This window comes from Bombina bombina, chromosome 2, assembly GCF_027579735.1.
Source record: "Bombina bombina isolate aBomBom1 chromosome 2, aBomBom1.pri, whole genome shotgun sequence".
Classification (NCBI taxonomy): Eukaryota; Metazoa; Chordata; class Amphibia; order Anura; family Bombinatoridae; genus Bombina; species Bombina bombina.
In genome coordinates this window covers 312,023,893-312,036,151 of record NC_069500.1, presented here as the reverse complement: position 1 = coordinate 312,036,151, position 12,259 = coordinate 312,023,893, and positions in this window count along the sequence as shown.

Below are 12,259 nucleotides of genomic sequence, written 5' to 3'. Positions count from 1 at the left end.
CCCACCGACATTTAGAATACCAAGCCCTCTGTTATTTAATGCAATATTCTTCATTCAGTCTTGTTCTCTATTACACCATGCTAAAGGAGTATAAAAGTCACATGTAAAAAGTAATGTTGTATCCAAGTTGCAAAAGACGACCGGGGATCATTCCCAAACTTGTTTTTGATATTTATAGTTTGTCAATAGAATTTATGGGTTAAGACCCCCTGCACTTGACATAGTCCTGATTTAATACATAATGGAGGAAACTCTTGTGCATTATACATTTGACACACAGCAAGTAATACACTAAACAATTAAATAGCAGAATGTTGCTTCAGCTGAGAGTCTCAGCATGGGACACATAAGGAGCAGGACATTAGGAGGACACATGATACCATTATTATACTAGTTCCCTAAAATCAAAATATAAAATGCTGATATTATTTATTGACAACAAATTGTACGTATTAGAACTTTACACTAATATTTACTATACAACAAATAACTGAGTGTTACCCAGACATACTTGCATAGTCTCAAAGTGACTTTCAGGTAGATCATTTACTTTAAGTCTCTCATTGTATATAAAGAAACCTGCTATCATAAAGGCCACAGAAATGCCTGGCATATGTATGGATGTATATTTTACCAAAAAATTATATTTTACTACATTTTTATTCTCTGTTTTTACTTTTTTGTCCTAAAGTTTATCACTGTACAACTCATCAAATATATATATGAATACACACATTAGTCCAAAGCACAGGTCCAGGCAAAAATATATAAAAAATAGAAATACTTTAATCCAAAATCAAATAAAAACATAGAGTGAGTTGAACCCTAGACATCATCAAGATGCAAAGGTATACAAAGTGAATCCATGCTCCTCATGAGACATGTTTCGTGCTCAAAGCACTTGTTCACTGCATAGAGGAGCAACGGCTTTTCCAGGCCTTTTATTCACTTCAAAACTTAAACAAACAGTACAAGTATTTATTATACACTCTATGTATTATACCTAAAGATTCTAGACTGCAATATTTGAAACTGAATGCTAACAAACAAAACATATTATACAAAATAATATCAATATCAATTCAAAATGTATAAGTTATAACATATATCTCCTCTTATTTTAAGGTTAATGATTAAGAACGTAGAAATTAATTCTACATTTTTTTTCTTTAACTTATAAATATTTTCTTAAGATATATAATATCCCTACGCTAATCAGTCTGATGTCTACGCTTGTATAGTATCACTTATACATATAAATCTATATCTCTCCTAAAGTTTAGACCATCCAGAATGGAGGTATTGAGAGGAAATATCCAGAAGACCTCTCTAAGATTTAATTTGTTCTCCCTATTACCTCCCCTTCTCCAACACAGGACATGATCAATCCCCTGTACACTCAACAAATTGAGATTAGAGATGTGGAATTCCCTAAAGTGTTTAGCTATAGATGTTGTGGATTCCTTATCTTCAATGAATCTAAGATGCTAAAATACCCTATCTTTTAGAGATCTTTTTGTTCTCCCCACATATTGTTTTGAACAACCCCTACATGTTAGGATGTATATCACGTGTGTTGTACTGCAGTTGATATAGAATTTAATCTCATGTGTGCATTTTGTGCTTGTTGAATTAAAATTATTTCCTTCTGTCTCATGGTTACATGTTTTACAAATGTTCTTTCTACATTTGAAAGAAACATTTTGTTGTTTAAGCCAACATGTTTTAGTCTCTCTTGGGAGATCTTATGGGGAGACAAGGTTGCCTATTGTTTTTCATTTTCTTGAAATTAACTCACATCCATCCTGTACTATCCTCTTCATAATTGGATCTGCACAGAGAATGGGGATACTTTATCTGACTATCTTACATACATCCCCATATCGTGAACTGTAAGTTGTAATACATTTTGGTTTTTGATTACCCCTCCTGTTAATCTTTGGTTTATAACTAAGGAGCTGTTCTCTAGAGATTTGATAAACTTCCATAATATATAAATAAGTGCAGTGGAGCCCTTTGCAGTTAAGTAGATCAAAACATGTAAAAGTATATTTATGTAACATTCATATTTAATAGAGTGTTTAACTGTGTATTTACTGTAAATATTTCACATTCCAGTGTTCTGCACAGATTATGTTCTATGTATTTATAAATAGATATGCCTATATATATCTGAATATATCTGAAATTATGACAGCATTTTTTGCAAAATTTAAGGTGCACAGTAGAAATTGTGATAAAACTACTCTACACAAACAATAACTGCTGTGAAATCTGTATTAGTAATACAATATACAAAGCATATTATTTATATAATATATTTTTTTAAAATCTCTTTTTATTAATACTTTTAATCTTGACAGTATAATAATAAATACAAAATACCAGGATCCAGTGGTCCAGACAAAAATACAATTCTGACAAAATAAAATTCCGACCATCTAACCCGGAGAGTCCATGTACATGTACAAAAACTTAGACAGTTCTTATAGGCCCTTCGTGTTAGACTATTATGCTTACACTTTATACACCAATTATAATTCTTAGTTTAAATAATATATTCTAATAAACCTTGTCAATCATTGATTTAATTCATTTCATGAAATTAAACTGCATTACAAAAAAAGAGAAAACAAAAACCATCAAGATCAACAATAATTCAGTGATTATAGTCTGATTATTAAACCTGCATCGAATATGAGGGGTGGGGGAGGGAAAAAAAAAAGAAAAAAAAAATGATTCCATCCGGCTAACTAGCCCACAATACAGGAAAGTTGCCATTGAGAATATTTAATTGAAAAAAGATGGATTGCCTGAATGGGTAGATCAGTTGCTTTGGCAACCCAACTGACATTATTTGAATAACCCTACTCCACTTGGCAAAGAAATATTCTATCTGTTTTCATTTTGAAACAGATATAATAATAATTTAGTGAATAAAACTGTTTTAATTAATGTGACTCGTGCTGAGAAAGAGAAAGGTAGGTTCATAAACTGTTCTAATTTTTTTTTTACAATATTCAAAAAAGCCAGGAAAATTAAGCGCATACCACTGTGAAGGGTCCGCACTGAGAGTTATACCTAAGTATTTGAAAGTTTTTACTTCCTTAAAGCGATGGCTTCCTATACAACAGGGGGTTATCAGGATCAAGAGTAATTCTGATTTTAAAATATTAATTTTATATCCTGAGATGGAACTATAGATATCTATGATGTGCATTATTTGGGGAATACTTTGAGCTGTATTACTGAGAAAAATAAGTAGGTCGTCTGAATAAAGCAGAAGAGTCAGGAAATTTTTCCCCAGGTATATTCCTTTTAGTTCCTTTCTTAACAATATCGCTAATGGCTCTAATGATAAATTGAAAAGAAGTGGCGAGAGAGGGCATCCTTGCCTAGTACCTCTGTTTAACCTGAATCTGACTGATATTTCACCATTAATAATTAAGGAAGAAAAGGGATTCTTATAGATAATATGAATAAACTGTTGAAATTGTCCTGTAAACTCAAATTAATCTAAAAAAAAACAAATGGTCACAAGAAATTGAGTCGAATGCCTTCTCAGCATCAACTGTAAGAATTGCTAAATCATTTCTTTGATATAATTTTTTTAGAATTAAATTTATTCCAGAACCAATCAAGCAACACTGTAATTGTCTGTCAATTTTTCATGGAACTTCGGCATAAAACCTACCTTATTATGGTGAATTAATGGGTGAAGACATTTTTGTAATCTCTTCGCTAAAAAAAATGTTATCAATTTATAGTCTACATTAAGTAGCTATATCGGCCTATAAGAAGAAGGGTTTTCTGGATCTTTACCATTTTTTAGAATCAAAGCAATATTCAAGGCTGCAAAATTAATAGAACATTCTTTTTTTTTGCTGGTAATATTCATTAAACAATTTAAGCAAGACCGGGCTTATTTGCTCTTGGAGCATTTTATAAAATTCGACCGGGAGAAAATCGGGACCTGGGGCTTTATTTCATTTAGAAGTTTTAATACTGTCTTTAATTTCCTCAATAGAAATAGGTTGATTGAGTTCAGTTAATTGATCCAGAGGTTTCTTTGGAATTTTAATATTTTGCCAAAACAAGTCTTTATTTTCAAGGTGAACCTCTCTTTCTGCATATAGATCCTGATAAAACTGAGAGAAAAACATTTTTAATATCTGAATTATTAGTAAATCCCTGAGATCTTGATTTAACTGCCAGGATCCTATTGTTCGATCTCTTATTAGTGAGCCGCGCAAAATATTTAGCTGAATGTCCTAAGTAACCCCCATACAATGCTTTCTGTCTCAATTCACCAATAACTGTTTGTTGCTTTAAAAATATATCTCTCTCTGACTTTGCCTTAATATACTTGTCCCAGTTGTGTTCACTTGGTGTTAGGATATATGCCCTATAACTATTCTTAAGACTATTGGCTAATTGAAATTCCCTTTGTTTGTTCTTGTTTTTCCATTTGCATATATATGCTTTGATTTCTCCTCTGAAGAAACATTTTGCAGTCTCCCAGAAAATTTCTATTTTATTTATCTGCGTCTTATTAAAATTATAAAACTCAAACCACTTAGACTGTAGCCAGTTTTTAAATTTAATGTTTTGTAACAGGTGTTTAGGGGAGAAAAATTTAGAAAAATTGTTTGGGTCTTTCCTTAAATTAGATTTAATAACTAAAGTTAAAATAGCATGGTCTGAAAGAACAATATCTGCAATGTCTGTTACTATATTCAACCCACATATTTTATCAGAAACCAAAAACAAATCAATTCTCGAAAATGTGTTATGGCTTTTAGATTCACACATATAAATTCTTGAGTCAGGATTTTGTATACGCCAAATGTCTTTAACAGCCAGCGAATTACAGAAATTTCGGAATATCCTATTTTCATTACTTTTCTTATTCTGGGATAATTTATCAAGCCTATCGAGTTTAGAGTCAGGAGCCATATTAAAATCCCCAGCTATAATTATGTTTTCTTCCGTAAATTTTGAAAGTTTTCCACTAAGAATATCCCAGAATTCCCGATCCATGGAATTAGGGCCATATACATTGCATAAGATTAATAATGAATTATTGATTTCTATTTTAATTATTTGAAATCTTCCTTCGATATCTCCCTCAGCATATAGAATATTATATGATAAATTCTTATTAATTAGGATCAACACCCCTCTCTTTCTTTTGCCATATGGAGTAGCAACAACTTCACCGACCCATTGGATTTTTAACTTGGATATTACTGGGGCTTTAAGGTGGGTCTCTTGTAAAAAAAAGTATATCAGGATTAAATTTCCCGGCCTGCTTTATAATAGATTTTCTTTTAATGGGGGAGGTTATCCCTCCCACATTCCAAGATAAATGTTTTATATCAGGACAGGCCATATATTATAAGGGAAATGCAAGAAAGAAAAAAAAAAAAAAGACAGAGACCCCCCCACCCTTGACATTTCTTGAAAGTATAGAATCTTATACTCAAAAATATACATACATCATACATGTGTCATTTAAATCATAACTCTCCTAATAGTAGCATCTCAAAAACAAAATAATTGAATCTTATTTTCCTCTAAGAAGCTTTGCGCTTCTTTTACATCTTTTAACATTTTAGTTTCGACATTGACCACCACTGCAATTTTCGCTGGATACATTAGCCAAGCATTGTAGTTGGCCTGTATAAGTTTGGAACAGAAGGGGGACATTTCCCTACGTTTGCCTAGAGTTTCTGTGGAAAAATCTGAGAATAAAAGAATTTTATGATGTTCTATCATCAGTGGGTATTTTTTCCTGTAGCATCTAAAAAGATTAACCTTGTCCTGAAAATGTGACACTTTAACTATTACTGCTCTTGGTCTAGAGTTCCTCTCTTTACTTGTGCGTTTTGGCCCTACTCTGTGTGCTCACTCTATCATTACTGGGCTATTTTTTTGGTAATTTAATATCTCTGGAAGTACAGGGAAGCAAATGCAATTAAATCTTGAAATTTATCAAGTTCTGGTAGGCCAATTATCCTAAAATTATTACGGCGAGCACGGTCCTCTATCTCTTAAAGCCTTGTCTGCAATTCCTCAATTTTATTTTGGTGTGATAGTATGAGATGTTCTTGGCTATTGGCCCTGTCCTCTATATCTGAGATCCTAGCTTCGGCTTCTTCTAATTTAGTGTGGAACTGTCTCACTTCATTTGTTAATGTAATCATATCTGTTTTTAATTAATCAAACTGTGGATTGATAATTCCAGCTATTTGATTGAGTAGGTTATGTGGATCTATATTTACAGATGTTTTAGAAGTGACTTTGTGTGAAATACTAGTGTCATTTGTCTATTTTTTTTCCTTGTGTTTAGGGGGCATAATTGGTGAATTCTGTATAGTGTGTGAGATAAATCTTTCCATGTGATAAAGTGATGTATAGAAAAGCCAAAAAAAAAAGAAAAAAAGAAAAGCTGTGCTCAAGTGATTAGTCACCTGTTCCTACCAATTACATTATTATCGATATTCTATTATCGATGCACAGATATTTTAATATAATTTGTCACTCATTAATTCTGATGCTGTCTTAGAGAACTGGTAATATAAAACTGGATGATATTATTGGAGACACGTGATATATAGAGTGGGAGGTTTTCAAAATCTCACCTCTACTGCTGTCAAAATATGCTTCAGAAATACTACTTGTATAGGATTTGTCATTTGCAGAATGATTACTTAAAATAAACAAAAAACAGCTGAACTCGGTAGGCAATATCTTAATAATAGCTTATAGACCTTTAACAACAGTATCTGAGGATCTCACACAAAAATCCTAGCAGTTACTTTACAAATTTAGCCTGCCACGCCTATCAGAGATCTTGCAAGGCCCAGCAGGGACCAGAATAATAATTAAATATTTAAACACTAGACAATACTTTTGCAGAAGAAATGCGGATTTGTAATTACAGCCAATAATATAAGCAGAGGTAGTAAGTGAAAAAAATGAAGCTTTTTGTAGATTGGATATATAATAACATCACATCATAGAATTACTAGCTTATACTGCAATTCAAACACAATGCTTTATTTCTATATAACAGGATTCTGGTATCCTTTCTCTTGTTGTTTTGTCTACTTTGATGAATCACTTGCTTCGCAGCTCTTAACTGATGCTGGTGCCTATATGTATAATACTGTGAATTCCATGTTCAATTGTTCATTGGCTACTCCTTCAGCAATGTTTCCCTTTTCAATTTTCTTTACAGTCACATTAACCATAACAGTGTTGTATCAATATAACAGGATTCCCAGTATTAGAAGCTTTACTCTAAACACAAACACAAAGACAAAAACTCTCCTTCCAATATTTAGGTAATTCTGGATTATCACCATATAGCTGGTACAGAATAATTGTTTAGCAGAAAAGCACTACTTCAGTTACCCGCTATTGTACTGCATAATATAACTTTGAGCTTTAACTTGCAGACTTCTTATTCATAATGTGGCAACCTTATATACCCAGCCAGCTGGTTGCCTTTAGGAGTTAGCTCTACAGTCTCAGCCACTGCGTATATGTCATAAAATGAGGCCAGGGACAACATATAAACACAGTTCAAGTGTCTTCCAATTATTAGCTGGGTAATAAATACTTGCAGTTTATTGCTCCGCTGTTGGGTGCTTCACAATCACCTCTACTGCTCTCACCCCTCGTTCACCGCTCACCAATCCGGACACCTCCGAGCAGCAGCAGGAACGAACTTTAGAGAGCAGATTCTGTGATCTATTCCTTCAGCTTTCCCACGAGCAACGGCAGGGTAAACACTTGGTGGCTGCGGTGTAACACTGCTCCTCTCAATTGCGCGCAGATCGGCGTGCATGTACGCCAGCTCCACCCAACAGGAAGTCTCCTCTTATTTATGTAATATTAGTTTCTGTATCTTATGTAAACATTTTCCTTCTGCAGATCTCGCTGTTTTTTTCTCACAAACTAAAAGGTGCCTGAGATTGTGTCAAGCTTAGCAAAACACCTATTACCCTAATAGAACAACTAGGGTTGCCAGATCAGCCATGTTTTTCAGGACACTTATGAGTTACACATGCTGCAGGGTGTGCAGAGGGAACATTAGTTGCACCCCTGGGCAGCACACAAATAGTAATCATGGACACCACTATTCATGTTCCTCCCTGCAGCATGTGTAACTCATAAGTATCCAGGAAACATGACCGAGGTGGCAACCCTAAGAAAAACACATTTATACATAAAAGAGGTGATTGTAAGATACAATACACTAAAAGAAGATCAATCTGATTTGTATTGGCTGCAGTATTTAATTTTTAAAGAACCCCCACTGCTCCATGCTAACTTGGGTCTCCCTGGCAAAGTTTCCCTTTCCAGCAGTCTCCATTAATTTCTATGGGAGATATCTCCTAACTTGCAGGGACAGTCCCTTTTTTTATAGAATTCCCTGAGAGCAGCCTCTGTGAGTAGCAGCATGGCTCAGTTTTAGAATTGGCCCCCACAAGTTAAACATATATTAAAAGAAAAAAGTTTAAAATTAAAATAAACCAACTAAAACAGCATTTTCATTTTACACTAGAATGCCCTAATATAGTTTAGCATTATTAACCCCTGTTCCATTATCTGCCACCTTGTCTGTTTTGCTGTAATATGGCGGCTGTTTAGATGCTGGATATGGAAATAAGGTTTGAGGCATGGCTGCTAGAATGTATTGGTGTTCAGCAAGGATTAACATAGAAAGAAGCTGCCTTAAAGACACAGTCAACATTTTATTCTTCCATGATTTAGATACGGTGTACAATATAAAAAAAAAAAATCAAATTCACTTCTATAATCAAATTTACTTTATTCTCTTAGCATCCTTTGTTAAAAAGCTGCTAGGTGGTCTCAGGAGCATATTTGTGTGAGGAGCACTATATGGCAGCCATTTTTGAGGATGTCTTTAGCAATGTTATACATTGTACAAGCGCTGCTGCCACCTAGAGCTCAAAAGCATTGTTACAAAACTACTACCATTTAGTTATCCAAACATATGCACATTACCTAACTGTATTCTCTTCAACAAACAATACCAACAGAACAAAGTAAATTTGATAATAGAAGTAAATGGGACATATATTTTTTTAAACAAAATTGTATCCTCTCTATGAATAACGAAAGAAACATTTTGGGTTTCATGTCCCTTTAATATCCGGCAAGTGTGGCCATGCTCACTTGCAGTGCTTGGATGACTGGATCTTGTGAGTGTGCATACTATACTGATAACTACTAAAGGAACAGATAACTCAAAACATAATGCCTTTAATTATTCACAATCCATTTAATGAAAATTAATAACATTGGAATTTTAATTCATTATGGGCTAGATTACAAGTGAGGCGCAAACTGTTTTGCGCAAGCGATACCATCTTTTCACAAAAACAAGCGTTTTTAATTGTGCTGATATTACAAGTTGAGTGAAATCACAATTGCACTAGCGCAATCACAATTTACGCTTCAATCCTTGCCCGCGAGCTGTGGTTAACTGTATTCCGAAACAAAAACGTTGCACACAACACTTCAAAAGTGCATTACAAAGTACAGTTACACTCATAATAACAATGTCTAATAAAACATTTTTAAAAAATGCACAAAAAAGTTATAAGGTCTCAAAGATATGAGATCTCAGGTGTTAGGGGGGGAAAAGCCACCAAAGTACTTTAACATAGAGATACATACAGATACATTGCTAAAGGTGTATTTGTATATTTATATATATATATATATATATATATATATATATATATATATATATATATATATATATATATATATATATATATATATTATTTTATCATTCATAAGATAATAGAAACATGCTCACTAGGGTTATTAAATGGTTTATTATGCATTGATACTTTGTTAGCAGAGTTGCAATGTTTGGCAAGTTTTAAATGTTTTTAAAACATTTATTTTGTGTAGACATTTTGTAATTCAATGCTTAATTACTAATACATACAATGCATTTATAAGAAGATTTACTTTAAAGGGGCAAGATACTCATATGCAATTGATGTACCAAATTTGTAAAAAGCTGAGAAAATATCACCTGAACTTCTCTTTGTAAAAAAAGGAAGATATTTTACCTTAACATTTCTTTAGCTCTTCAGTGTCAGTAGCTAAGAGATACCAGCTTGCAGAGAACTGTCATATGCATGGTTAAAAAAAGAACTTGCAATCAGCATTATTGGTGCAGATTTCACACTTTGCATTACCGTGCATTTGTGGGATTTCACAATAATCTTGCAAGATTTTCCTTAAAGGACCAGTAAATACAGTAGATCTGTATAATCAACAAATGCATGATAAAAAGACAATGCAATAGCAATTACTATGAACTTCAAATGAGTAGTAGAATTTTTTCTTACAATTTTCAAAAATATGTCTATTTCCACTCCTCCTGTATCATGTGACAGCCATCAGCCAATCACAAATGCATATACGTATATTCTGTGAATTCTTGCACATGCTCAGTAGGAACTTTTGAATTAAAAAGGAAAAATATAAAAAAAACTGTGCACATTTTGTTAATGGAAGCAAATTAGAAAGTTGTTTATAATTGCACATTCTATCTGAATCATGAAAGTTTAATTCGACTTGAGTGCCCCTTTAAACTGTGGAGGGAAATAAAGTGAATGTGCCTGCATTAACCCTATGCACGCTGCTTGCAAACCCCCAGATAAGCATCCTTAGGAAATTGTGAGCTAAAATATATTTTTCTACACAGAGATCTTCATGTGATATTTTCTAGTCAGCTTTTTACAGATATACTGCATCACTTTAAAGTGATATAGCATTTGAGGAATATTCTGTATGTGCACTAGCTCCTGTTGCCCATAACTGGACATTGATTGGTCAACTGACTAAAAAGGTAATCATATGAGAGGCATAGTAAGGATGTAAATTATAATAAACTAAAGTTTTGTATATTTTTATAAGGAGACATTTTTTAAGCATACTTAATTAATAGTGCTTTTCAGATAGAGACATTAAAAGCAAATAATCCCTGCTGCACTGCTGCTTACATATAATACATATGTGTAATGTTAAAGGGACATTCAAGTCCGTTTTATTTGACACTGTTAGCGTTTGCTTGGCTAAACTATGCAAGCTATAAAGTTAAAGCTATGTTACAAGTTATTTTAACTTTATATACATCTCTCTGATTTAACCACACATATAGGGTATGTATATATATATATATATATATATATATATATATATATATACTGTATATATATATATATATATATATATATAGATGATAGATAGATAGATAGATAGATAGATAGATAGATAGATAGATAGATGATAGATAGATAGATAGATAGAGAGAGAGAGAGAGAGAGAGAGAGAAGAGTGAGAGATAGATAGAGAGAGATAGATAGAGAGAGAGAGAGAGAGAGAGCTCTACTGCACACATATAGGGTATGTATATATATACTGTATATATATATATATATATATATATAGATAGATAGATGATAGATAGATAGATAGATAGATAGATAGATAGATAGATAGATAGATAGATGATAGATAGATAGATAGATAGATAGAGAGAGAGAGAGAGAGAGAGAAGAGTGTGAGAGAGAGAGAGAGAGAGAAGAGTGAGAGAGAGAGAGAGAGAGAAGAGTGAGAGATAGATAGAGAGAGAGAGATAGATAGATAGAGAGAGAGAGAGAGAGAGAGAGAGAGAGAGAGAGAGAGAGAGAGAGAGAGAGCTCTACTGCAATTATTAAGCTGATTGTTCATTAAAAGTTTTTTATGTTCTGATTTAGTTTAAAACTATTAGTAATATGTAATATTTTTAATTAAAGATTGAACAGGAATATTTGTTATCCCTGGCTAATTTAATTGAAGTTATGAGAAATAAAATAAAATTGGCCTTTAAAGTGTATTCATGTATATAAGTATTTATTTGCAACATTTATATCAGAATGTAATTATAACAAAGTACTTTTAAAAAAAAATACACAAAAAAACTCTTTAAACACTTTCTGCAGCCAAGTTTATAACTTTACCTACAATTTTAAAAACACCTCAGCTCCAGCAAATTTTTCTTTGCATGATGTGAGTAAAGAAGCTTTGTTACGGTATTTCTGTCAAACCCCCTCATAAACGTTAAAGGGACAGCAAACTCAACATTAAACGTTCATGATTCGGATAGAGCATGCAATTTAAACAACTTTCCAATGTACTTATATTCTCAAATTTGATAACA